Below are 27437 nucleotides of genomic sequence, written 5' to 3'. Positions count from 1 at the left end.
ATTGGGGTGCTTCATGCAGCCTTATCCCCCAACTTCCTTTAAGCTGTCCCCAAGAGTATCCTTTTCAAGGGACAACCTGGTTTTCAGGGTGTTGGGATTTGGCACCTGGTCCTAGGGATTGGAGAAGGGGAATGACTGCCTGAGACTTCAGCCTGCCAGATTGTAGATCTGCTTATCATCTCTTGGGAGAAATGACTGTAGTCTGGGGCCCTTGAGGGGTCTCTAAATACTTGGGGGACAAGGAAGGTAAAGGCAAACAAAGGGTTTTCCTAGCATGAGCACTGCTATACAGGTGCTCTCCACACCAAGGTGCTATCAGACATGCTCTAAGATGGTATGGGGACAGTTAGCCCAGCTTCCTGCTCTGAGGGGACAAATGCCAAGGCTCTTATCTCCTTTGCCCTCTGGCTAAAGAGCCTTTCTGCTTCCCTCTTGGGCCCACACACTGCTTTTTAGAACACAGCTCCCTCTGAGCCCAGTTTCTCCTGGCCCACTTTGACCCCACTTTGGGGCAGGATGGCCACTGGGATCATGTGGGCAGGCCTCTGGCTTGCCCCAAGCACTTCCCAACATGCCTGCCTTTCCCAGAAGGCAGCGTGCGATGCCCAAACGGACCATATGGTTTGGAGTGAGAGCCTTGGAGCCCACAGACAATGGGGAAGTGAGAGGCCCAGGTCAGTGGCGGAGCTTGCATGGCTGCAAACCTCTCTTTCAGCCTAATGAAGCTGTTGTCTGGGGGTAATGATGCAAATGCTCCAGCCCTTTCTCACAGCGATAGTCTAGAACGTGATTTGTCATACAATCTGAATCTTTGGGAGGACTTTAGACAGAACCTCCCCCAAAGATGGAGATGAGCCATATGTGCACTTTGCATCTGAAATGGGGCCTGGGGGTGGTGGGAGGGGGGAACCCCGCCCACACCGACTTTCCAGAAGGACAGTGTTCTGACAGCCAGAGGACAAGGCCCTGATGAGCCCAGCAGCACTTGATCTCAGGGGACTCATGAGTGGGTACAGTGCTGTTATATCTAATGAGAAATTAGCAGTGTGTGTTGGAAGAAAAATGTGGAGGATCTGGATATTGAGTGGGGTGGTCATTGTTTCCCTTATTCCTTTTTTTCCATCCTGCGTGATGAGGACACAGAAGGGGCCATTCTGGATGGAATGCTCACTTAATAATGCTTAGATTTCACTGTGCTGAGTGCCCTAGCTGATGCTAATTAGGGCTGGAATGGACACTTCAGTGAGTATTTCTGAAGCAGAAATAGTGAAAGAGAAGTAGGGACCCAGTGACAGGCATCCTGAGCCTGAGGCAGGTGGGGAAGACACAAACCAGAGTGAGAAAGACAAGCAGGAAAAGTGTAAAACCCAGCTCCCGTGTGTGTGGTGAAAGAGAAGGTAATGGTTGCTCCTTATAGGAAGGGAGGCAGGTCCTCATTGCAACTCCATCTCGGGCACTGTGGATCCCCTCCAAAGTCCAGGCACAGAAATATGCAAGTCATTATCGATCTAAGTAAAGCAGACTGCTGTTGAATGCATTGATCTAACAGTCTTTTTTGCTGTATGCAATAGAGAAGCACCAGTGGCCCAGCATGACCCTAATAATAGCAATGACAGTGGGGTGAGGTGAAGGGTCTGTTGGATGGAATCTGCCTTAGAAAGGGAACAGGGGAAGAAAAGATGACACACTCAACTGCCCACAGGTGGGGCCTTTTTGCCTTCAACCTTTTCTGGACCCTCAGTACCTGGCACAGTGCCTGGCTTAGTCGATGCTCAAAGGATATTCAAGGAGAGAATGGATTTGTGCATGGATGCTGGGTTTGCACTCCTCTGCGTGTCTACCTGTGTGTGGCTCATGTGCATATACATAGCTCTTCTTCACCTTTAGTGGAGAAGGGAGTGGGGAGTTGGGTTGCAACACTTCTACGGGATGACTCCACCTCTTGTAAATGGAGAGTGGGCCCACTTGCTGGCACTGCAACAGGCTGGCAGAGGGCTTGCTGGGTGGGTATCTGTTCACTCATTCTGTGGTAGTCTAACTTTAGGAGATAAAATCAGGTGGGGTGGGAAATGGAAGCACCATAATCCAAGGAGGAGAGGTCCCTAATTACCCCTGCTAGTTGGGGATCAGGGAAGGGCAGATTGAAACACTTGTCACACCTTCACTCCAGTCACCCCGATTAATGGCCCCAGGTAAATTGTCACCAAGCTCTGCCAAAGCCTGGCCACATGATACTTTTTCTGCTCTCTCAGATTCCCCGAGCCTCCAATCTGGGCACTGAATGAGAGAGAGGGGGAGCTGCCACAGTGAAAACACCAGTTCTCAAAGCCCAAGCCACAAGCTGCTCACCGCAACACCTGTTATCATTGAGAGGCGTGTCCTGGAGCGGGAGCTGGGAGGTGGCTCTTTTGGAGTCCAGGGGATGCTGGGAACCCATTGGAACTGGATTTTCTGCTAATTTGAGGGCTATGCAGAAAACTTTGTTTAGAAAAATGGGAATCTTTCTTAAACATCTCAGCCTTCTTTCTAGCTTTAACAAATATGTTCCAGATGCTCCTTTGCATGAGCACTGGGAGTGCCCTGAGTCAAGATGCTCAGTACTAGCCCCTCTTTACTTTTTGACTCCATCATCACCATCATCCATTTAAATAGAAATAATATTTCTGAACAATTTTGTGAGAGGGACACTGAGCTATGCCCTTAGTATTCATGATTTTATTAAATTCAAAAGCCTGTGAGTTGTATATTTTCATCTGCCTTTTAAATATGAGGCTCGAGGAGGTTAAGACACATGTCCAAGGTCGTGGAGCCATTAGGCAGTAGAGTCAGGATTGGAACCCAGGGCTATCTGGTTTCAGTGGCCGTGATGCTGACTATTATTAGCCTCCCGCTGTCCCTTTCTCCCTTTATATGAAAACCCTCACTGTACCCGGCTCCAACGAGGTGCTGGGGACACCGGATGGAAACCAGAGCTCTACTCTGGGGGAGGGGGAGGGCAGCTGTAGCAGGTGTGAAGCTGGGAGAATGTCTGTGCTTGTGGGCTGGTTGGTGCTCTTGTGGGAAAGGGCTGTGACCGTGACACACGGGACATTGTTGGTTTTGAAGCTGGTTTCTGTTCTTGTTTTATTTTATTTTTTAAATTTTTTTATTGTTCAAAATATTACAGATATCCCTTTTTCTCCCCGTTGATCCATTCCATTCTACTCCACCCCACCCTTCACCACACCATTGTCTGTGTCCTTGGGTTGTGCATATATGCACATAAATTCTTTGGTTAATCTCTCCCCCTCCACCCACCCACCCACCCCCCTCCTTTCTCTCTCAGGTTGGTCAGTTTGATCCATGCTTCCATGTCATTGAATCTATTCTGTTCATCAGTTTATTAAGTTCTTTAGATTCCACTTATAAGTGAGATCATGTGATGTTTGTCTTTCTCTGCCTGGCTTATTTCACTTAGCATAATATTCTCCAGGTCCCTCCATACTGTCCCAAATGGTATGAAATTCTTCTTCTTTACAGCTGCGTAGCATTCCATGGTGTAAATGTCCCACAGCTTTTTTATCTACCCATCTACTGATGGACACTTGGGCTGTTTCCAGATCTTAGCTATTGTAAATTGCGCTGCTGTGAACCTAAGGGTGCATATATTCTTTCTGATTAGCGTTTCAGGATTCTTAGGATATATTTCTAGAAGTGGGATCACTGGGTCAAAAGTCATTTTTAATTTTTTGAGGCACCTCCATACTGTTTTCCATAGTGGCTTCACCAGTCTGCATTCCCACCAGCAGTGTACTAGGGGTCCCCTTTCTCCATATTCTCGCCAGCACATGTCATTTGTTGATTTGTTGATGGTAGCCATTCTGACAGCCATTCTGAAGTGGTACCTGATTGTGGTTTTAATTTGCATCTCTCTGATGAGTGATGTTGAGCATTTTTTCATGTGTCTCTTGGCCATCTGTATGTCCTCTTTGGAGAAGTGTCTATTCAGGTCCTTTGCCCATTTTTTAATTGGGTTGTCTGTCTTCCTCTTGTTGAGTAGCATGAGTTCTTTGTACACTTTGGAAATTAGCCCCTTATCAGATACATCCTTGGCAAATATGTTCTCCTATACCATGGGGTTCCTTTGTATTTTGAGGCTGATTTCTTTTGCTGTGCAGAAGCTTTTTAGTTTGATATAGTCCCATTTGTTTATTTTTTCTTTTGTTTCTCTTGCCCTAGGAGATGTATCAGTGAAAATTCCACTACATGAGATGTCTGTGACTTTACTGCTTATGTTTTCTTCCAGGATTTTTATGATTTTGAGACTTACATTTAAGTCTTTTATCCATTTTGAGTTTATTTGTGTGTATGGTGTAAGTTGGTGGTCTAGTTTCATTTTTTTGCATGTAGCTGTCCAGTTTTCCCAGCACCATTTATTGATGAGACTGTCTTTATTGTATGCTCTGCCTCCTTTGTCAAATATTAACTGACTGTAATTGCGTGGGTCTATTTCTGAGGTCTCTGTTCTGTTCCACTGATCTATATGTCTGGTGTTGTACCAGTACCAGGCTCTTTTGATTACAGTGGCTTTGTAGTACAGTTTGATATCCAGTAAAGTGATTCTTCCCACTCTGTTCTTCTTTCTCAAGATAGCTGTGGCTATTCAGGGTCTTTTTTGGTTCCATATAAATTTTTGGACTATTTTTTTCTAGCTCTGTGAAATATACTGTTGGTATTTTAATAGGAATTGCATTGAATCTATAAATTGCTTTGGGTAGTATGGACATTTTAATGATATTAATTCTTCCAATCCATGAACATGGTATATTCTCCCACTTGTTTATATCTTCCTCTATTTTTTCAGTGTCCTGTAGTTTTCCGAGTACAGGTCTTTTACATACATCCTTGGTTAAGTTTATTCCTAGGTACCTTACTTTTTTAGTTGCAGTGGTAAATGGTATTATTTTTATAGTTTCTCTTTCTGAGAGTTCATTGTTGGTATATAAAAATGCCATCGATTTCTGGATGTTGATTTTATATCCAGCTACCTTGCCAAATTCATTTATCAAATCTAGTAGTACTTTGATAGAGTCTTTAGGGTTTTCTATGTACAATATCATGTCATCTGCAAATAATGATAGTTTTACTTCCTCCTTTCCAATTTGGACACCTTTTGTGTTTTCTTTCTGTCTGATGGCTGTGACTAGCACTTCTAGTACTATGTTGAATAAGAGTGGTGAAAGTGGACATCCTGTCTTTTTCCTGTTTTTAAGGGAAATGGTTTTAGTTTTTGACCACTGAGTATAATGTTGGCTATAGGTTTGTTGTATATTATTATGTTGAGGTATGTTCCCTCTATTCCCACTTTGCTGAGAGTTTTTATCAAAAATGGGTGCTGGATTTTGTTGAATGCTTTTTCTGCATCTATTGATATGATCATAATGATTTTTGTCCTTCATTTTGTTTATGTGATGTATCACATTTATTGATTTGAGGATATTATACCAGCCTTGCATTCCTGGAATAAGTGCCACTGGGTCGTGGTATATGGTCGTGGTCTTTTTAATGTATTACTAGATCCGGTTTGCTTGTATTTTGTTGAGGATTTGAGCATCTGTGTTCATCAGAGATATTGACCTGTTATTTTCTTTCTTTGTAGTGTCTTTATCTGGTTTTGGGATTAGGATGATGTTGGCCTCATAAAGAGAGTTTGGGAGTTTTCCCTTCTCTTGAATTTTCTGGAATAGTTTGAGGAGAATAAGTGTTAATTCTTCTTTGAATGTTTGGTAAAACTTGCCTGTAAATCCAGGACTTTTGTTTGCTGGGAGTTTTTTGATCACTGCTTCAATTTCATTAGTTGTTATCAGCCTATTCAGGTTTTCTGCCTCTTCCAGATTCAGCTTTGGAAGATTGTATGCTTCGAGGAATTTGTCCATTTCACCCATGATGTCCAGTTTGTTGGCATATAGTTGCTCACAGTATTTTCTTACGATCCTTTGCATTTCTGTTGGGTCAGTTGTTATATCGCCTCTTTCATTTCTGATTTTATGTGTTCTTGTTTTCTTGACAAGAATTGAGAGGTCTAGGTTCCCTTTGCTACCTTGAGAAAGTCCTTCTCCTCTCAGGCCTCATCCTCTGCATCTCAAAAAAGGATGACAGGAGTGGGATGTTGAGGTGTATAAGGTATCCGCAGGGGCTCTCAGACTAGTGGGAGGTATCCAGGCTCACTGGTGAGTGCTGCCCTTACCAGAGGTCTTGGGGAGTCACCTGGGTGTGTCACATCAAATGATGTCCTTTCCTCTCTGGTTTCCCTCTCTGCATGGTTAGCGAGCTTATGAGGGCCCAGATCACTGAGCTGTGCTACAAAGCTGAAGCCAGCAGTCTCTCTGAGTGGTGAAGGGGATATGCTCTGTGTCTTTTGGTATGAAGTTTATGGTCCTAGAGTTCTGGGGCTGTCCTTCTTGTCTTTGTCCCTGAAGAACTCAGCATGACCTCAGCACTGAGAGACCCTAGGTTACATATGTTCACTTCGCCAGTAGTTGTTCATTCAGCTCATTCATTCATTCATTCACTCATTCACTCATTTATATCATGTTAAGTCCACTTTTCCTGAGTAAAGTATCACTTAAATTCCCTGCCTAAAACCCTTCAAAGATTTTCCATTGCATGTAGAATGAAATACCCCCGTATTTTTATTTTAACTGTGCTTAAAAGGCGCTATGTCATCTGCCTCCTGCCTCCCTGGGGAGGATCTCCTTTGCCCTCTGTGTTCCAAGAAACCAGTTTCCTTTTAGTGCCTTAACGCTGTTCAGGGCTTTGCACTTGCTGTGCCTTCTGCCTGGCATACTCTCTCTGTGCCGGCTCCTTCTCATCCTCCAGGTCTCATCTCCACTTGGCCAAAGCCACCCTCGCCAGCCTCGCTGTCACTTTTCATCATATCATTCTTATTTCCACCAGCACAGAAATCTGTGGGTAGTTTACATATTTGTTTGCCTGTTTCTTGCCCATCTCCAACTCAATTGAAGGTTCTATGTGGTTCTGTCTCATAAAACATCCATCTTCCCAATGTGTTCACCACATAGCAAGTGCTCAGTATGTTTTGTGGTTGAATGTGAACATGGATTTGAATGTACTTAAATGGTGAATTGTGTGTGCCCTGCTATTACATATGTCTCCAACTTCTAGCTCCAGGAAAATCTGGGCTGAGGAGAGAATGAATCATATGTGAGTAATTTAGTTCTACATAGTGTGAAGCTGTGTGCTTGAGTAGAGTGTGTCCCAGATGGGTCTCTCTCCAAGTCTGGGGACATTTTCTAACTCGGCTGGACAGAACACATTTCTAACTTGGACTAGACTCCCAAAGGACGATTTTGTGTCATGCTGGAACCCATGGGACTCTCTGATTCACCACGTTTTTACCCAGAGGAGACATCTGCACTCCTCTCTTCTATTTATGAGAATTGTGCAAGCATGCTTCCTAAACAGTGTGGGAATGGATGTGGACAGACTTTTCAGTCCAAAACAGAGAACGGATATCCCTGGGATGCTCCTGTGGGGCAGGCAGGGAAGAGGAGGGATTCCTCAGAGTACAGTCGAAGCTGAGCAGTTGTTGAGGGCAAGTCACACTGGGTGAGTAATTATCAGCATGGAGAGAACTGGGACTGGCTCTAAGGAAAGCCACTTAGAGTAGCAGGGACCAGAAACTCTTCCCCATCATTCCCAGGAATTTTCCTTAGTGGTGTGTTTAGGGTTGGAATTCGAGTGCTCCACCTTCCTAGCAAACCCTCAGCAGCCCTGTCAGGTGCTTCCCACCCTCTCCTAAGTCCTAGCTCTGCCCACTGAGCACTGGCAGTGGGTCCAACTGAGGGCTGGGTGTGGGAGAAGTCCCCCATTCCTGCCCTCAAAGAACTGGTAGTCTGTCTGGAAGTCAGGGCATGAGTGTGCAAAGCTGCAAGTGGACAGAATTCAAGTGCAGCTCTGCCTACATAACCCTCATTCACGCAGCCAGCCACGCACCTGCCAGTCATTTATGGAGTGCCTCCCAGGTGCAGGGTCAACATGTACAGTGCTGGGAAACCTGAGGAAACCCAAATGGAGCTGCTATCCTGGAGTTTACATTCCATCTTGAAAACAGACCACGGTCACAAAAATGAATGAGCACCTAAGATAACAGCAAGTGGTAAGAAGTGCTTTAATAAACAGGGCACCATTGTTGGGGGTTGGTGCAGAGGAGAAACAGGAGAAACCTACTCTAGCTCATGTGCCAGGGAGGATCTCTGAGGAGATGAGGTGGAAACTGGGACTTGAGGGATGGAAAGGAGCTAGCCATGGAGAGAGCTAGAGGGAGAGCATTCTAGGCAGAGGCCCAAGCAAGTGAAGACTCTGGGATAGGAGCAAGCTTATAGTGTGTGAAGAACTGATGGAAGACCAGTGTATATTGGGAAAGCCTTTGGGAGCAAGGTGCAGACAACTTTGGACAATGTATATCAGTGTAATATGAATAAGAACAAATATCTACTGAGTGCTTACTATGTGCTTGGCATTGTGCTCATGTTAAATCAGGTGATTCATTTAATCCTCATGCAAACTGGATGAAGTGTGCACTGTTATAGTCCTATCATACAGAGGAGGCAATGGAAGCTCAGACAGGTGAAATCAGTTGCCAAAGTTCATGCAGCATGTCAGTGGTAGAATTGGATTTTGAGCATAAGGCTGATCCAGGAGCCCAAGTTCATGACCACTAGGTGATTCTGTCTCCCAATATACAGGTGTACCTTAGAGACAGTGTAGGTTTGGTTCCAGACCACTGCAATAAAGCATATCATAGTCTTTTTGCTGGTAGAAGTTCTTGCCTTCAGTTTGCAGAAAGTGCAACATCTGTGAAGCGCAATAAAGTGAAACAGTAAAAAGAGGTATGCCTGTATAGGAAAATAATACAAACTACACACACATGGTATATGAAAACAGAGAAGAGAGAAACTAGAGAAAATGTGTAGTCATGGCCTTAAGCTGTTGGAAGGATCATGTAGAGCAGGGGTGGGGAACCCTTTTTCTGCCAAGGGCCATTTGGATATTTATAACATTCCCGGGCAATACAAAATTATCAACTTAAAAATTAGCTATGACTAAAGCTCCTAGATTTATTGAATTTAGAGTCCTGCCTGTGGTTGCCTTGGCAGGGCCAGATGAAATGATTTCTTGGGCCATACATATGGCCCGAGGGCAGGACGTTCCCCATCCTTGATGTAGAGAGACTGAAAAGGAATCAGGAAAGCTATACTCCATCCTCAGGAGTTTATCACTGTTTGGTGAGCAAGGCTTCCCATAGAGCAGCAATTTTCAACCCTTTTCATCTCATGGCACACATAAACTAATTACTAAAATTCTGTGGCACACCAAAAAATATATATTTTTTGCCAGTTTGACAGAAAAATAGGTATACTTTTGATTGATTTACAGAAAAAAAATTACCCTTTTTGTTCCAAATTGACTTTTTAAATAACCAGGTGCCTATATTTGTATATAAGGATTTCTAGTACCAAAAATTAACCAATTAGACACAACCTTATTATGCGATGTGACCAATAAGATCCAACTCTATTATATGACATATTTATGGTTCAAGACAGGGCATTCACACCACACTGCTATTGTTGTGTTGGCTGTTGTCATATTTTTATTTGACAGTCTAAGGGAAAAGAGGTCAGTGCCCCTGATGAAATGGTCAGGTACTGCATGTTTTAAAACTTCTTGCTGCACATCAGTGTGCACACTGGTTGAAAATCTCTGCCCTAGAGCATCTCAGGGGTCTAAAGGTGGAAAGCAACGCCACCTGTTGGCGAGAAATGGTGATAGTTATATAACAGCTCAAGAGAAGAAGACATGGATCCATGATCCAAGTCTTTTTAATCACCCACTGGGTGTGCAGGCCTGTGCTGGGTGGGGTTGGTAAGGGTGTGAGAAGGGGAGTGGGCTGAGGGCTGGGGGGATGCAGGAGAACTTGAAAGCACATCTTTGCCTCCAGAATGAAAAGGGCTGAATTAGGAAGTCGGGCTGTTGGCTTTCATCCTGCTTCGTGGGCTTCAGATTTCAGAAAATAAACTAAAGGGGGATGTGGAAGAAGTAGGGGATCTGAGTTGTCCTGAGGAGCTCTAAAAGGCTCCATCAAAGAGGCAAAATCTGAGGGAACAAGCACATGGAGAGCAGCATGCTATTTTTGTATAACTGTGAAATGACATAAGCTATTCACTGCACAACTGTTTGAAATATAACAGGTAGAAACAGCCCATATGTCCACAGGTAGAAGAGTGATAAAGTATGTTGCATCTATATGAAGGAATGCTAAGAAAATAATGAGAGATCTCTTTATGTACTGATAATGGAAAAGCCTCTAAGGCATTTTAAGAAAGCAAGACCGCCTGGCCGGGCATGGCTCAGCGGTTGAGCATCGACCTAGGATCCAGGTGACCGGGGTTCGATTCCTGGTTAGGGCCTATGCCCAGGTTGCGGGCTAGCTCTCTCATCATTGATGTTTCTATCTCTCTCTCCCTTTCCTTTCCTCTCTCTGAAATCAATAAAGATATATTTTTTAAAAAAAGAATAAAAAAAAAAAAAAGACCAACACAACAGCACAGACCAAGGTGTAGAATAGTGTGTATAGTATGCCACAGTTTATGGAAAAAGAAGAGGGGATATCAAATATATTCATCTTGCTTGTCTAAGCATGAGGAAACTCTGGATCCTGCACAAGAAACTGTTAACACAGTAGTTTGCCTGAATGAATTGGGTGGGGGACAGGAATGGGAGGGAGACCATTTGTCTTACAATATATTTTTAATTTTTTGCTAAATTTTTAAGTTAAGTGTACATATTTCAATTGAAGTTAATGGTTTTAAAAAAGGAAAATTATAAGCAAACAAAAATGAAAATGGATTTCTCATCCCATTGCAGCTTGGCTCTGCTCTCCTCCCCAGGCCTTTGCTTCCTTGTATCTAGAGCTGATAAACTTTGTGAGCCAGGTGTGGCACAGATTCTAGAATCCAAGAGCTAGAAGAGACCTTTTATGAGAATTGGAAATGCTGAATTGGAAATGCTGTAAACTTTGTATGTGTACGTTAACTTGTTTTTCAAAGGAGTGTTGCTAGACTTTGTTCATCTGTGTTTTTTGATTCCTCTGTATTGAAATTCACAATAAATTCCCATTCATAAGCGTAATTAATTATCAGTCAGGTACCTATTAATTTAGTGGATCTCAGATATTTCCTGAGCACCTACTAGGGTGTGGGTACTGGGCTGAGCTCTGGGAGTGTCCCAAAGAAGCCTTGGCCCCAGGTTCTGCCCTGTGGGACCCACAGTCTAGTGAGGAGCTGGGAAGTGTCCTAGGAGGGAATTATTCAAGTCTGCCTGCAGAACCAGGAAGGCTTCAAGTAGGAGGGAGTGGTTAAGGGGAATCTCAAAGTATGAGCGGTAATCAGAGAGGATCAATGGCTGAGTTTGTTTTTGATTGTTTATTTTTTGTTAATCCTCACCCAAGAATATTTTCTCCATTGATTTTTTTTAGAGAGAGTGGAAGGGAGGGAGGGAGGAAAGAGAGAGAAGAGAGAAACGTTGATGTGAGAGAGAGAGAGACATTGATTGATTGCCTCCCACAGGCACCTGGACTGGGGCTGGGGATCAAACCTGCAACTCAGGTATGTGCCCTTGACCAGGAATCAAACCTATAACTCTGGTGCGTGGGCCAGTGCTGCAACCACTGAGGCACACCGGCCAGTGTGCTTTATTTTTAAAGTGCTTTATGTTCATTTGAAAAAGAAAGACATGCTTTCTGTTACTTTTTGTTAGTTTCCATTAAAATTATTATAAGAAACCATTTTCTCTATACCTTAGTCACAAAGAGGCAGTTGTTGCTTCCAGTTTTATAGGGGAAGAGGTTACAATGCAGCTGGTATCTCCCTGCCTACCCCCTACCCCCTAGAGTAGCTATGGCACACTGCACTGCAGTGCTGAGTGGGGTTGGGCCAGGGCCTTGGTCCCTGAGGATTCAGCTTCTGTTGCTACAGTAAGGTATAGTAGGGGAGACTCACAGGCTATTGTTCCCCTACCAAGGTCTCATAACTAGGGTGTGTTCCCTTTGTGACCTCTGTTTACCCATTTGTGAAATCAGAGGGTTGGGCAAGGTGACCTGCTGGAGGCTTTCCAGAACTCAGCCCCTATGAACAGGATGCTGAACACATTGGGAAGCTCATGATGTTTTCCAGGGAACCGGGTCTAATATATTCAGATGGGCATGGCCTCTCTTCACACAAATATGGTCTTTCTCTGAGCCACAACCAGAGACAGTGTGGTTCCATGAAAGAACTCCCAAGAGGAAGTTGGCAACAGAGCTGGGTCTAGGCTAAGACCTTTCCCCTTTCTGGGCCTCAGTCCCTTCATCCAGGTCACCAAGAGACCAGGGTCCTCTAGGACAGCCCTCCCCTAAGCCTACCTCTCTAATGGGCTTTTGAAAACATCTCTTGGGAATGAACTGAAGGTGTGTATGAGTGCAGGTGCTCCATGCATGGCTCTTACTTAGTAAATGCTCCATAAAGGGGATCTAGGAGGCCAGCTGCAGGTCAGGGGGCAGGAGGCTCATTTGGTCCCACCTTTCAGGAAGGGGCTGCCATTTACATTTAAACATTATCACCAGTGTTTATAATTAACAATGATAGGCTGGTCACCCTGGCCAGTATGCTCAGTGGTTAAAGCAGGTTCGATTCTGGTCAAGGGCATGTACCTGGGTTGCAGGTTAGATCCCTGGCCCCGGTCAGGGCACATATAGGAGGCAACCAATTGATGTCTCTCTCTCTTTCACATCGATGTTTCTCTCTCTCTCCCTCCCTCTCTCTGAACCTTCTTCCTCCTTTCCACTCTCTCTAAAAAAAATCAGTGGAAAAAATGTCCTCAGGTGAGGATTAACAACAACAAAATCACAGGCTGGAAAGAAGACAGGTATACATTTTGAATTTGCCTCTGGTTCTAGATCGCACCACATTACACTACAAATTAATATTTTTTAAAGTCTGCCAAAATCTTACAGGTCCTGTGACAAAATTTCATTAAGTATTTTGGCAGGGGTTCAAAGCATTCATTTATTAAGTATAGACCAGAGATGCTACAGCATTCTGTTTTGGCATTTTGGCCTGTTCAGGGCCTCAGGGGATGGATGTGGCCATTTTCTGAAGGGCCTGGGAGGAGCTCCTATCAACTAAGGCACCCAGCATCAGGGGGACTTTTTAGGAGCTAACATGCAGCCAAGGCCCTGGGAGGAACCTGGGCCAACCTTCACAGGGGCGACTCTTCCACCCTAGGCACAGTGTTGAACGGGAGTGAGGGAGCAGAGGTGAAGGTGTCAGGTGAACTTGTGGGTGTAGTCTTTTATCTGGAGCTTTTCCAAGCCCTGCATTCACTTCTGGGAATTCTTGGCCCCCTCCAGGGAGATGTGTGAGGCAGCCAGGGGGCGCAGCTCTGCATCACCTCCCAAAGGTATCTGCTCACTCTGGGAAGCCTTTTCCAGACGGGAAGGCTGGGAAGTGGTTCAAAGAACTTGGAAAGAAAAGTGCTCAGAGGGCAGCCCCACCCCCTCAGTTCCTTCATGGAGATGCAGAATCCCTGCCTTGACAGAAATTCCCTCTCCTGAACACCCAAACCAGCCGCCTCCTGCTCCACTAAGTTAACTATGGTTTCTTCCTTCCACAGGCTGAAGCTGAGGGGTTGCTCAGTTCCCAGAGCCAGTCTGGGGTAGAGTCCATAATTTTCCCCTGGTGGAGATCCTACTTTGTATCATGGGGAGGGACTTCAGTGTTTTCCCCACTGGATTGCTGCTTAGCATCATCTTAGAGGGCAGCTGAAGTTAGCAAATGGTGCTCCCTGAAATCATGCAGTATGGCAGCCAGTCACTGTCCCACCAAATGGAGAGCTCTGTACTTAGTAGGTGCTTCTTTTTTTAAAGGTAATACTTATGTAGGAATAAACGTCAAGCAGTATGAAAGAGCGTCTAATGAAAAGAAAGTTTCCCTCTGTTCACCCCATTTGCCCAACTACCTTCCCAGGTGACTTTTTACCAGCAGTTCCTGAAATATACATGCTTGAATATGCACAGAATGTGGGGTTTTAAAAATTATGAACAATTTAAAACAAATTTTAAAAGCAATATCTGAGCATATTGTTCTGGAAACAGGGTGCCCCCAGAGGGCACCACTCTCTTCCTTTCATTCCTGTGTGTTGTGCCCCAAGGGCTGATCTATATGGACTCCCTCACCCTCTACTTTCAGGTGGGCTTGGTCAGTGGCAGGCACAGACAGAGATGGAGCACCTGCACGCACACAGCTCCAGTCATTCCCAAGAGATGTTTTGAAAAGCCCATTAGAGAGGGAGGCTTGGGGGAAGGCTGGCCTAGAGGACCCTGGTCCACCCATAGGCACCAGGGATGCTTCTTATAAAGTCAGATTTGGGTGTTTCTTTTCCTGTCCTCTGCCCTGCTGGACCACCTCTCTCAAAGGCCCTGATGGATGGGCCTCCTGTCCGACTACACTGTCTGGGTTTGGAAACCTTTTCTTGCTCTTGCTTATTCAGGGGTCAGTAGCTAACAGCTCCCCACTGTCGCTAATCCCAAGAGACTGCCTTGTCCCCTTTGATTTCCTTAACTTTGCCCACATTTGTATGAATTCTCCCAGGGGTGTGCTCGTAAATGTTTAATAACTTGCTCTCTGGGAAAAGAACAAATCAAAACCTGATTTGTAACATTTCCTGATACCTGTGGTGTAAGTTCTTCCAGCATGGCTGATTTCAGGCTACCAACAATTTAATAACTGGCTCGCAAAAATTCTGCAAATGTAGCGGTCAGCTCTTCTGGGCTGTAGAGCTTCCCCCAGCACACTGCTCACTTTCCTTTACTACACTACCTTTAATTGCCCCATTTGAGAGTGTCGTCAATTTAAGGAGTACTAGTCAAATATTTTGTAGGAAGCCAGAAATGGGCATTTAAAAATAACTCTTCAAACTGGCTGAACTATTGCCACCTTTGGATCCCAGACCCCTTGAGCAGGGTTTTTGTGTTCAGTTGGTTGGCTGGCTGGAGGAATAAATACCACTTTGTCTGAGGAGAGCAGAGGACAGTTGTTTGGGAGCAGCTTGTTTGGGCGGGTCAATGGAAAGCCTATTGGAGAGGGAAATTTCGTACCTCAGCATCACAATCTAATCTAAACGCAGTTGAGTGGAGGGTTTGGAGAGGGGCAGGGGTGCTGGAGGTTGGGGCAGAACTCAGACCTGGAGTCTGACAGCATCAGCTTGACTCTGACTTTGCCACTTGCTAACTGTGTTTTTGTTAGTTAGTTTGTTTTTTAAATATATCTTTATTGATTTCAGAGAGAGGAAAGGAGAGGGAGAGAGAGAGATAGAAACATCAATGATGAGAGAGTCATTGATCAGCTGCAACCCGCAACCTGGGCATGTGCCCTGACCGGGAATTGAACCCCGATCTCCTAGATCCTAGGTCGATGCTCAACTGCTGAGCCACGCCCGGCCTGGCAACTGTGTTGTTCTTAACATCTCCAAGCTTCAGGTTCCACATCTGCACAGTGGGGTAGGCATTCCTCTTCTCCAGAATGTCGGAGGATTTGATGGAATAAAGTATGTTACATGGCTCAGGCGGGCTGCCACACATTTTTGCTGCTCCAGAAGTGATAGTTTTGATGATGATGATAATGATGATGATGATGATTGGCCCAGAGAGGAATTTGGGGCCCAGAGAAGGCAAGATGGTCTTTGCGTTTAGAAGCTGTTTATTCTTCACGGAGCTGGAGATAGCCCCTTTTCTACCTGGGAGAGGGTATTTGTGAAACCTAAATTTGCCTTTGGCTTTTATTTCAGAATTAATGTACTTTTTAAAGGAAAAGCATATTAAGTTTTAGGAGAAGCATACTAAGCCAAAGTGTCCATTGAGTGACTTCTTCAGAAACCTGCCTGGCATCTTATTTTGGAGGTATGCAGTTGAGGCTTGTTTGTGAAACAATAATGAATAGATGAGTTTAAAATTGTATATATATTATATTATTATATAAATATATATATTTCTGAGTGTATTGAGCTCTTTAAACAAATGAAGGTTTCAAGGTTCTGAAAACCAAGCAGATTCTACGAGAATGGGGTGGAAAATAGGGACCGCACAACCACTTATGAAAGTCTTCCTCTGGCAGTTTCTGAACTTGCAGGAACAACGTTGAGATGTGGAGGGAAAAGGGATCCAACATTTCTTCCGGGGATTAAAAGTGAGTCCAAAATTTCAAGCACTTGGGAGAAAAAGGCTCTTGTTGAGTTTCCCTTTGAATAATGGAGCCCCTTTCTGTCTGAGCTCTAAGTGTTAAGATGCAGTGTCCTTACTGCCTAGAAACCCAACAAAGACTGGCTTGGTGGCTGCTTTGAGGTTTCTGTTCCATGTAGAATTTTAACCATGAAAAGACACAAAGATTGGTTTCTTCTGGGTCCTTAACTAAGCATGACAAAGGGGGAAATTAGTGTGGAGCTGGGCTGCTGTCTCCCACCAGCTGTGCTGCTTCCATTTGGAACTTCGCCCCAACCCCAGAGCCATGTGGACCACCCTACCCTAGCCCCTCTCTGTCTCCAGTGTTTGGAAATGCACCACAGACTCACCGTCCAGGTGGGAGCGCGCTGGGCTTCCGAGAGGCCATGTGCTGAGGTGTAGAGAGAATGGATCGTTACTTAGTCTTGTGCCACGCCACTTACTTTCTGAGTGTTCTGATCTGTAAAATGGGATAATAATGCCTGGACTTAAGGCACACTGTTAGAATCAGGTTAGAGAATCCTGGGTAGTGTTGGTACAGAGTAAGAGACCAATAATGGTAGCCATGCACATAATACTGTTGTTCTCCCTGTTCCAGGTTTTGTGGCATGGATATCCCACCCCCAATTTTTAGCACAGATATCCTTCTGCTTGACTTTCAAAGCCCCCCCCCCCCCCCCGAAGATTCCCAGCTCCATCTTCTGCTCTTACTGAGCAGGTTTCCATGATTTCTCCCGTTTATCTTCTCATTACACACGTGGATAATGAGCCGTGCCCCTGACTGGGAGCCCCTGAGCAGGGGCAAACATCTCTATCTCTCTGAACTCAGCTCCCACTAGGGATCATTGCAAGTGGAAATAAAGTACCTGGTACAGTGTCTGACTGCTGGTAGATGCTGAATAAGGGCCCTTTCCTTCATCTCCACCTGGAACATGGGCTGGAAAGGACAGCCAAACATACAAAGCAGCTCCCACAAAATCCATGTGCTGCCTATACATGTAACTCAGGTGACCTGCTCAGCACCAGACCTCATTCATGGGGTGAAGTGTAGTGGGCATGTGTGTAGATTTGGGACTGGGACTACAGGGTTCAAATCCTTCATCTGTCACTTTCACTAAAAAGTTATAAATTCCTCCATGCCTTACATTACTCATCTAAAAGGGGTTTGTAGAAAAGTGCTTAACATTTAAATTGTTCCAGGGTTAAATGACATGAAGCATGTAAAATACACTGTCCACTACACTTCACTCTGTAATAAGAATTCAGTAAATTATTGTTGGTGTTCAGCAAATGTTTGAACAGTTATTTCTATAGTTGGCATATGAATAGTTTGCCTAACTATATATTTAATGAAATCGATGTACGATAACACTCAATTGTATCCTAACCTTTTGAGTTTGCTTTCATTTTAATTTTTTTTGACTATGGTAAATCTTACTCTAGTGAACATCACCGTGCAAATATTAGTTCCTTTGATTGGGATTCTTAGGACAGACTCCTAGAAATGGGGTTATTGGTTTAAAGGGTTTACTCAGAAGTTCCTGAAGATATTTCCATATTGCTTCACAGGCTGCACAGAGATATTTGACAATGCAAAGTACTCAGAAAGCGTTCTGTTATACTCAGAAATCACTTCTTTTTGACCTTTTGATGGAGATTTTCCATACTAGCCTTTTATTTTAGTCTATTAAGTTGAAATCTATGGCTTTAAAATTTATTATATGTAATTATTTCAGTTTTTAATTCAATAGCTATGTGTTTATTCATAGTTATTTGCTATTAAAAAGCCTTATTAATTATAAAGTTAATGTAAGCATCATTTATTTTCTGTAACTGGACCTCACTTTAAACAAACTTTTATTGATGTGTTATGTCTCTTTGGTTAAAAGTGACAGAGACTTGACTCCAAGTAGCTTATGCAAAACCAGAATGAGTTGTTTCCTGTAACTGGGAAGAGAGAGCTGGTACAACTTCAGGCAAAGCTAGATCCAGGGCTCACCCATGTGGTGGTAGTTCCCTCACTCCATTTCTCTGCTCTGACTCTTTTTGGGTGTTGGCTTTGTTCTTAGGCAGGTTTTCTTCACTGTATCCCAAAGATGACCTCTGGTGACCTGAGTCCACATCCTTATGACTTGTGATTAAACAAGCCCCTTTCTCCAGCTTCCACCTAGTAAATCTTGTGAAGTCCCTGATTGGCTTACTTGGTCGTGTGCTATGTCTCAGCCGTCGAAGATATGCCCATTCCCTACTGCAGCTTCAGGTGGGGGTGGGTATTGTGATTTACAGACTGCTCAGGCTTTACTGGCTTCCAAAGGATAGAGCTGGATGATGGGATGCTGTTATTGAGGCAGGGTTTATTAAGCAGCATGCAAGTTGTAAAGTAACCACAAGATGGCACTTTTGATCTTTCTCCAAGCAAACGCTGTTCCCAGACTACCTTCCCTGGGTCTGTCATCTGTTAGCCCGCAGATCTATTTAGTAGAACCCCTGCTTGATGGTTTTCAGAAGAATTAAAGGCCTTGCAGCTTGTAGGAAAAGGAGCAGGCCTTCATAGGGGCTGTATGCCATGAGGAGGGTGTGCATACAAAAGTGGTACTGGGTAGAGAGAACTGGTTCAACATCCAAACAGTGTTTGGTTATTTAATATTAAGGCTCTTCTCCTTAGCTTGATTCCGTAGTATAAAAGTTCTGTGAGTTCGCTCAAGAATCTGTTTTATGAAAGAGTGTTTAGTTGGTCAGGAATTTGGGTGTCCTCTCAAGACTATTTGAGAAATCTCAAGCCAGAGGCTTCCTGAACCTTCTCCCTCTCAACATGCAGCTTCCTGTGCTGTGGGGTGGGGCGGGGGAGGACACTGGGAGTGTCCACTGCTGGACACAGTTTTCCAATGACTTGGGTGAATGAATGTCACAGTCTTAGGGCCAGCATAGTCCTGGGGGCTGGGGACATAGAACCTTCTGGTTATGGTGGATAGTAATATATCCTGATATTCCACAGAGTAATAAATGCTCTCAGAGGAGAACCTGAGCTCCAAGGCTAGTTCCAAGACACATCCTCTCGTACACCAGCCCCTTTTCTTTCCTTTCCTTCTCCACTAGTAGTAAAACACCCAGTTGCCGAGGATTGAGAATTCAGAGACAAAACCTATTCACTGTTGTCAGAGATCCCACAGCCTAGTTGGAGACGCGGACATTGTCTAGAAAAATGCCATTCAATGTGCAAATGCTGAGGGTGTGCAGGTCAGACAGCCTGGTTTAAAATCTTGGCTTGGCTACTTGGTACCTGGGTGAACTTATGCAAGTGAATGAATCTCCATCAGACTCAGTTTTGTTGTTTATAAAACGGGGATGGGAGTATAGATGCCAATGCCTATTTCATGGAGCTGGTGTGACAATTGAATGAGCACATGTGTAATGCATTTTGTCCTCAGCTCAACACAGGGGCATACACAAGTGTCATTGAGTTCCCTATCGTGTATGGGGTTTGCAAATGTCTCAAAGCTGAGAGGCAGAATTAATACACTGGGTGAGAGAAAAGTTTGGAGTGTTAGGGAAGAAATCAGTGAGACTAAATTTAATTGGGACAAATGTAAATTATTAGGTTTTGGTTCAGAATCAATCCTCTAAACACAAGGTTGGAGTGGGGATGTATGTAGCATGAAACTGTGCTCTTGTATGATGAGGCCTGGGGTATCAATTAAATTCCTATTTAATAGATGTAGGTGGCTAAGAACAGTAGCACAGACTTATGAGAGGTTAAAAGTACGATGTCCTGGCCCGGCTGGCGTGGCTCAGCAGTTGAGCATTGACCTATGATCCAGGAGATCAGGGTTCAATTCCCAGTCAGGGCACGTGTTAGGCTTGATATCCCCAGTGGGGGGTGTGCAGGAGGCAGCTGATCAGTGACTCTCTCATTGATATTTCTCTCTCTCTCTCTCCGCCTCTGCTTTCCTCTCTCTGAAATCAATAAAGACATATTTAAAAAAAAAGTACGATGCCCTGGGCAAAGCAAATGAGCCACAGCCACACAGGAAGTTTGTGGTGGGTGACCTAGAGAAATTTAGCTATTGGATACAGGTGGGACTAGATTCTAAGGTGTTTCCCCTCCCCCAGATTTAAGAGTCATTGGGTTGTTAAATATGTTCTTGTGAGTAACATGAAATTATTGTTATTATTAGCTATCATTTACTGTGTGCTTATTACATGTCACATAGAGTTTTACATATTCTACTTGAATTGTCTTATTTAGTGTTTTTTAAAAATTTTCATCTGAGGTTATGTTTGATTTTAGAGAGAGGAAGGTAGAGAGAGAAACATCGATGTGAGAAACAGATCAGTCGCCTCCCGTACTCACCCCGACTGGGATTTGAACCTGCAAACTTTTGGTGTATGGGGAGATGCTCCAACCAACTGAGCCACCTGGCCAGTGCTCTCATTTAGTGTTTTAATAACAATTCTTTGAGATTAAGCACTATTATTATTCCTATTTCATAAATGAAACTGATGCATGGATGTTTGCCCAACTTCACAAAAGGTTCCAATTTCTCTTTGGTCTTTTTATGCCTAAAAAATATGATGTCGACATAGGGAAAATATAGTTTTTCCTTGTAAATTTTAAAGGCAGGATGATAATAATAATAAGCAACTTCCATGTATTGGGTGCTTACTTTCTGTATTGACATACTTATCTCATTTAATGTGGCCCTATAAAGTTAGGACTGGAAGAAATTAAGGGGCTAGGAGAAATTAACTAACTTGCCATGGTCACTGAGCTTTTAAGGAGAGGAGCCAGGATTTGAATGAGCCAGCTGGCTCATAGCCTGCATTCTCAGCTCTGCAGACACTTGGGGGATGGGACATTAAGCTGAGGGCCCAGGCCCTTTCTGTGTCTCTCCCTCATGAGGGCCCGTTTGAACAGAGTTGGGGGGAAGTGCAGAAAACCCCTTAAAATCTGGGTCAGATCAGGTCAGGCAGAGCAGCAGCTGGACATATCCTGAAGCCTCAGCATAGGGTGCCAGCCCAAGGGCTAAACATAAAGAGGACAACTGAGTCCGGGAGCTTGAAGGGCTCAGGTGCCCCCAGAGCTGCCCCTGTTCCAGGAGGCTTAGAGAGGCTCTGCCTGTGTCTTGGGGCTCTGCCCCTCTTTCCCACCCCAGATGTGTAGGGAGCAAGGCTCAGGAAAGGGAGGAAGCCAGCAACCTTATTGTAGAAGAATACTCTGACTTGATAAGAGCCATCAGTCCCAAATGGTGACATACTCAGGGCTGATGTGGGGGGAGGGAGTTGCACCTTTGGGTCTCCATGAATTTCCCCAAGCTCCAGCCCTCCTCAGCCTCCCTGGATCTGAATAGAATGTCAAAAGCCCATATCCCGTTACTATTCCTCATAAGTAGCTAAGACCCCACTTATAGCACATGCCAGCCAAATTGTCAAGGAAAGGTTTTCTTCAGTCCTCTAGGAAGTGCAACTGCTAGGCTAACTTTTGTTTTCCTGAAACCAGAATGTGATACTGTAATTGTCTGGAGAAGCTCATATAGACAGACACATGGAGAGGGGGATAGGGATTTGGATTTGGTTCTTCATTCAACAGATGGGTCTCCAAAGTGCAATATGAATAATCCATGGGTGTCAGCTCCAGTCTTTTTCTAGCAGGGGAGACAGGCCAAGATGGAACGGGAAACCAGGGGACTGCTCAGGGTTCCATATGGGGTTAAAGAGTCACCGTTATTTCCAAAGAGCCCACACTCACTTAGGAGTAGATTGTCCAAGGGAATAAGTTAACTAATCATTTCTTAGACATTGAGCAATCCCACCAATATATTCTCCTGCTAGGCCCTGTAACTAGGGTGATCATATAATTTATCAACCATCGCAGAACTCCTTTGAGGGAGGGAAAGGGAACACTCTTTATAATTACACTGGACAACTGTCATAGACCAGGATTGCCCCAAGCAAACCAGGACATATGTCGTCTACCTAGGAGAGTTCAAACAAAGATTTAACAATGTCCAAGACGACTTGGCCACTGTGTGACCTTGGACAAGTTACTCAGCTTCTTTAAGCCTTAAGTTCTTCATCTGTAAAATGGGACTAATATAGAGTTTGTGGAGAAAGCACTCAGTAAATATTGGTTTTGCTTGTTGCTATTGTTTGTATTAAACTTCGCTGCCCATCAAAATACATGGAACCAGCAGGGTCAGTATCTTAGGAGCTATAAAGGAATTGAAAGATATTCTTTCTTTCATTTTTTTGGTTTATATTTTTTGGCTGTACCAATGCAAATACTTAACTCTAGCCTGTCTTCTCAGGCCACTATTTCAGGGGAACAAAAGCCTTTGTAATTCAGAAATGATTTTTGTGTGATGGCTGCCTTTAAGGAAACAATGGGTTGAAAAAAAAAGTGCCTGTTGCTTCACCTAATCAATTTGCTCTTTGAATATTAGGTGAGAGTATCATCTGTATCTAATTAGACATCCTGCCATTCATCCCAGAATATCAAGTCTCCTCATTGTGAAATGGGGCTGATTACTTTAAATCCAGCTTTGAATTATTTTTTAAAAACCAACATCTTGATGGTTTCAACTTGTTTCTAATTAAAACATTGAGTTGAATTTGATACTATCATTGTCATCCTGCTTATTCAACTTATTTGATGTTAAAGGGGGGAAAAATTTCTGGCTGCTTCTACTCAAGCAGAGTTTGTGTCTACCAAGTGTGGGCCGGAGCAGCCGCCTCATAGTTGTAGGGCTCACTGTCTGGTCAGTGGAGCATGTGGCTGTTAAGTGTCCTGTCTCTAAAAGACAAATGAAGCCACACAAAACAAATCAGGCGAAGGCTGGTTGTCCTTTCGGCCCAAATTAAAGATGATTAATCTCTATTCAATAGACAGGAGGTAAGTGCCAGGTGAGGACACAGTAGTGTCTCCCGTGGGCCAGGGTGGACAAGAACTGTAAGACAATGTGTAATTCAGGGAGCAAAAGCCCTGCTCTGGAGTCAGACACGTGGGTTCGAATCCTATCTACCACCTCCTGGCTTTGTGAATATGGGCAATGTTTCACTGAGCATGGGTTCCTCATCTGTAAAGTGGATCTAATAATAGGACCCCCTGCAGTAGTTGTAACAGGATTCAATGGGATAAGGCATGAGAGGTCCTTGGCACAGGGTCTGGCCACAGTAAGCAGTGACTGTAGCAGTCACTGTTGTCACTCCTCACAGTCTCGGGAACTGGGAGAGCCCTTGGCTGAGATGCACCGGCTTTTTGCTTCCCTCTGGTGGCGCAGATCAGTGGTCTGGGATGGAAGAAGCTGGGAGATGTTACCATTTTAAACGCTAGAAAATTGAGAGCCCCCCTAGGAAGGAAGCCCGCGAGGCGCCACCGCCTCTGGGGCGATTTTATTAGCGCACGGTGGAGGCTGCCCCTGGAGTGGGCGAGTGCGCTACCCCGGCCCTCCCCGGTTCCCCCCCCTTTCCCCCCACCCCTCCCCGCTGCCTGAACCTCCCAGCTGGTGGAGTGACCCCGGGGGCAGGGTAGAGCGCTGCGCCGGCGAGCGGGGAGCCCTGGCCTGCGCCGGGCAGGCGGCGGGCGGCGGCGAGAGGGGAGAGGGGAGAGGGGAGAGGGGAGAGGTGGGCCGGGCCGGGTTGTTGTGAGGCGGCTGAGCTACCGCGGGACCGGTGTGGGGGGGTTGGGGGGGGGGGTTAAGGCGGCTCCATATTAACACCCTCCTCCTCCTCTCCCTACTGCGCGCACTCCTGAGGGATCTTCCCCACCACCCTGAAGCCTACCTCTTCGCATCACCTTTCCCCTTCCCCTGGTCTACGCCGCAGCTGGGGCAAGTTGGAGAAAGGGCCGCGGGGGGGGGGGGGGGGGGGGAACGTTGCTTAGGGTTCAGTTGCTTTCTTGATGACTTCCAAAAATATCTATTCAACTTTTCATAAAGGGAAGGACAGGAAAACACCCCGAGGGCTCTACAATCAGTATGATTCCTTCTTGTGTGGGAGGGTGAGCATAAAAGTTGTGATGGGCAAGCTTCCTTGCCCAGAGAGGTTGGAGAGTTCCCACCTATGGTTCTCTGGCAGACCAGATGGGAAGTGATGATGGAAAGGAAGAGATATGGTGAAGTGGGAGTGGAGGTTGGAGCTGTGGCTCATTTACCTGGACGTTCAATTGGGGCATGGCTGATGTTCTTGAGCCCCCTGTGAATTCCCTCAGCATTCTCCCCTTTGCTGCCCTGGGCGCTGTCTTTGTGGGCTGTCTCCTCACACATGAACACGGCAGACCACAGGCCACATCAGAGCCAGGGTGGAATCAGTACTTCCTATTGCTGCCTGAGAACAACTTGCAGTTTGCTATGAGCCCTCCCAGAACTGACAGAGGTCTTGGTCAGGGGTCGTCTCATTCAAGACTGGGTGAGTGCCCCTTTGGGGTTCCCCTCAAGACTGCTGTGACTTTCTTTTTTTTTTTTAATATATCTTTATTGATTTCAGAGAGAGGAAAGGAGAGGGGGAGAGAGAAATAGAAACACCAATGATGAGAGAGTCATTGATCAAGCCTGTAACCCGGGCATGTGCCCTGACCGGGAATCGAACCCTGATCGCCTGGATCCCAGGTCGACGCTCAACTGCTGAGCCACGCCCGGCCAGGCTGCTGTGTGACTTTCTAACATAGGGCTTAGACAATTTCAGGCAGCAGCTTCATCTCCCTTGTAGACTAGGTGTTTCTGGAGGGGTTGTCAGTGGGTAGAATTCAGCACAGTGTGCAGCACATAGCAAATGCCGCATCATGAACCATGAACTCTACTCTTGAGGATGAGGGATGGGATGGCACCTCACTTCCCTCTCCCCACCCCTTGCTCAGCTTGGAGGTTTGCATGTAGTAGTAGCTCAGTGAATGAGCGCAGGAAGCATGTTCTCAGGGAGCTCTTAAGACTAAGATTAATTCAAAGACTAAGGTGTTTGAGTATGTCATAAGCGCTATTATAGGTTTCAGGAGGTTTTTACAAAGAAAACAGCCCTTGGCTTTTAAGAACACAACTTGTTAGATGTTCAAGTTAAAATAAACTGTTAAACTGTAGTACAAGTCATGTAAGGACTGGAGGGCCAAAATGATCCATCCAGATGGGTGTTATGAGTTGATACCTAAGGTGTCTGGCTGCTCCATGGGCTTGTGACATGTGAGGTGCACAGAGCCCTGTGCTGGCGCTTAATGTTCTACTGTTACCATCTTGAAGTTCTTAATAATTTTTGAACAGGAGGCCCTGTATGTTTATTTTGTGCCAGGCCTTGCAGTTATATAGCTGGTCCTGACTCTAGGGGGGATCTGAGGAACCTTTAGCTGGGTAGAGAAGATGAGTGGCGGAGCTAGGCTGGAGTTCTCCAGGATGTGGCCGTCCTGGCGTCAAGCCTGGTGCAGCAGTGTGTACCTGCTCAGGACATGCTTGTGTAGAGTGAGGGCTCAGGGTGTGGCATTTGGATTCCAAGCAAGCCTGTTGGTGAGGCTCCAGAGATGGAGCCTGCATGGAGGCCTGGTCTGCCGTGTGTGTGGAGGAGCATGCTTACCTTCCCCATGGGGCCCACGAACACAGGGGCCGCTTGGGAGGGTGGCCTGGCCTTGCTTTGTTGCCCTGGAGTTACTCTCCTTTCTGGAATGCAGTGGGTAGAAACCTTGTAGGGCTGCTGGAAAGCCCAGAGGAGAAAAAGGACAGGAAACAGCACGGAAAAGGGCATTCTTCCCTGGAGCAGGCACAGTTCTTGGCTCTAGAGGGTCATCATGTGGCATTTGTGAAGTGTTGGGGCTGAGAGTCCTTTCTTAGTGGTCAGGCTAATACCTACCTATTGGAGGACAGGGTCCAAATCATCCACAGAAGCGTAGGCAGCCGTTGTTCCCCAGGGACACATAGTCTCTATCTAGGACAAGACAGCCACACACAACATCCCACTCCTTCTGCTCTCTGACAGACTGCGGCTTGAAGTCCAGCTTTCTTCTACTGACTGTCAGTACCTTCTAAACAAATCACCTGGCTTGTTTGGGTACAGTAGTGTGGGGAAGGGTGGCAATTGCCTAGGCTGGTGCCTGGCACATTGTAAGGGGGCATTGTAACTGTTATTAAGAATCCAATCGGTGGTTGGGAGATCAGATTATGGAGAGAACATATGGGCCAGCAGGGCTGCAAGATGAGATGTTGGTTCTAGAACCACAGGTGATACAGAGGAGACCCCATACAAGGGTGAGGAGGTGTGCATGTGGCTTGTTTAGAGTGTGTGGAAGGGGGAAGGTGAAGTCTGAAATGCAGGGAGCAGTGCAGAGAATGCTGCCCCACCCTGTGATGGATGGAGAGGCCTTTGTGTTGGTGGGACAAGGGGTGGGGACAGTGGGGGATTTGGGGGCTGGTGATGGTGGGTCTCTGTCAGCTGACTTCCTTACATTGGCACCTCCCTCAAAGCCCAAGCAAGGGCTCCTAGGCAGAAGGGCTGGCCTCTGTTCTCCTTTGACCTGTTATGCACCCTCCCTCTGGGGATCACTCTGTTGGTTGGTGTCTGGGCTTCCCTGTCTAGTCTCCCTTCTTTCTTCATAATGAGGGGAAAGGTGGGACCAACAGCAGAGATTCACAGTCATGCAGGCCTAGGGTGGCCTCAGCCCACCCCCTCCAACTTCCCCCAGTAGGAAGGCAGTTAGGCTTGGCCATTGGAGCCAGGTGATGAATGACCTAGGGCAACTCTCTTAACCTCTCTGGTCCTTAGTTTCTTCAGAAATACATGTGGTGTAACAGTATTGCCAGGAAATGAGGCCATGATGCAAAGGGCCTGCAGTGGCACTCTGCTGAGAACATGCTAGGGCAGGATAATTCTGTGTGTCCCGGTAAGTGTTGGCAGAGCCAGCTGTGCATGCCACTGGCTCCTGGTTCCTACTGTAGTAGACAAGAAGTGCAGACGAGTGGAGGCATGTCCCCTTGGACAGTCTTACAGAGTGTGGGGGACCCAGATGGGCACAGAGAGGCCTGTCTCAGGGCCTGGTTGACTTGGATACGGTGAAACATAGGGCTGTGGGCAGTATTTGCAAAGTGCAAGTAGCCTGGTCTCGTGAATATTTAAGGAGCTCACATTTACATTTACCAAGTGCTCGTCATGC

At 45.6% G+C, this 27437-nt stretch overlaps 1 long non-coding RNA gene across 1 annotated transcript in view; it reads left to right on the top strand.

The window, feature by feature from the left end:
* The window catches only part of LOC107525377 (uncharacterized), a 256707-nt gene that overhangs the window by 53234 nt on the left and 176036 nt on the right, over positions 1-27437 (top strand). The window lies entirely within an intron of this gene.

Source organism: Miniopterus natalensis, chromosome 4 (assembly GCF_054644295.1).
Source record: "Miniopterus natalensis isolate mMinNat1 chromosome 4, mMinNat1.hap1, whole genome shotgun sequence".
Lineage (NCBI taxonomy): Eukaryota > Metazoa > Chordata > Mammalia > Chiroptera > Miniopteridae > Miniopterus > Miniopterus natalensis.
Note: the sequence above shows the minus strand (reverse complement) of the source record. Positions and strands in the feature narration are given on the sequence as shown.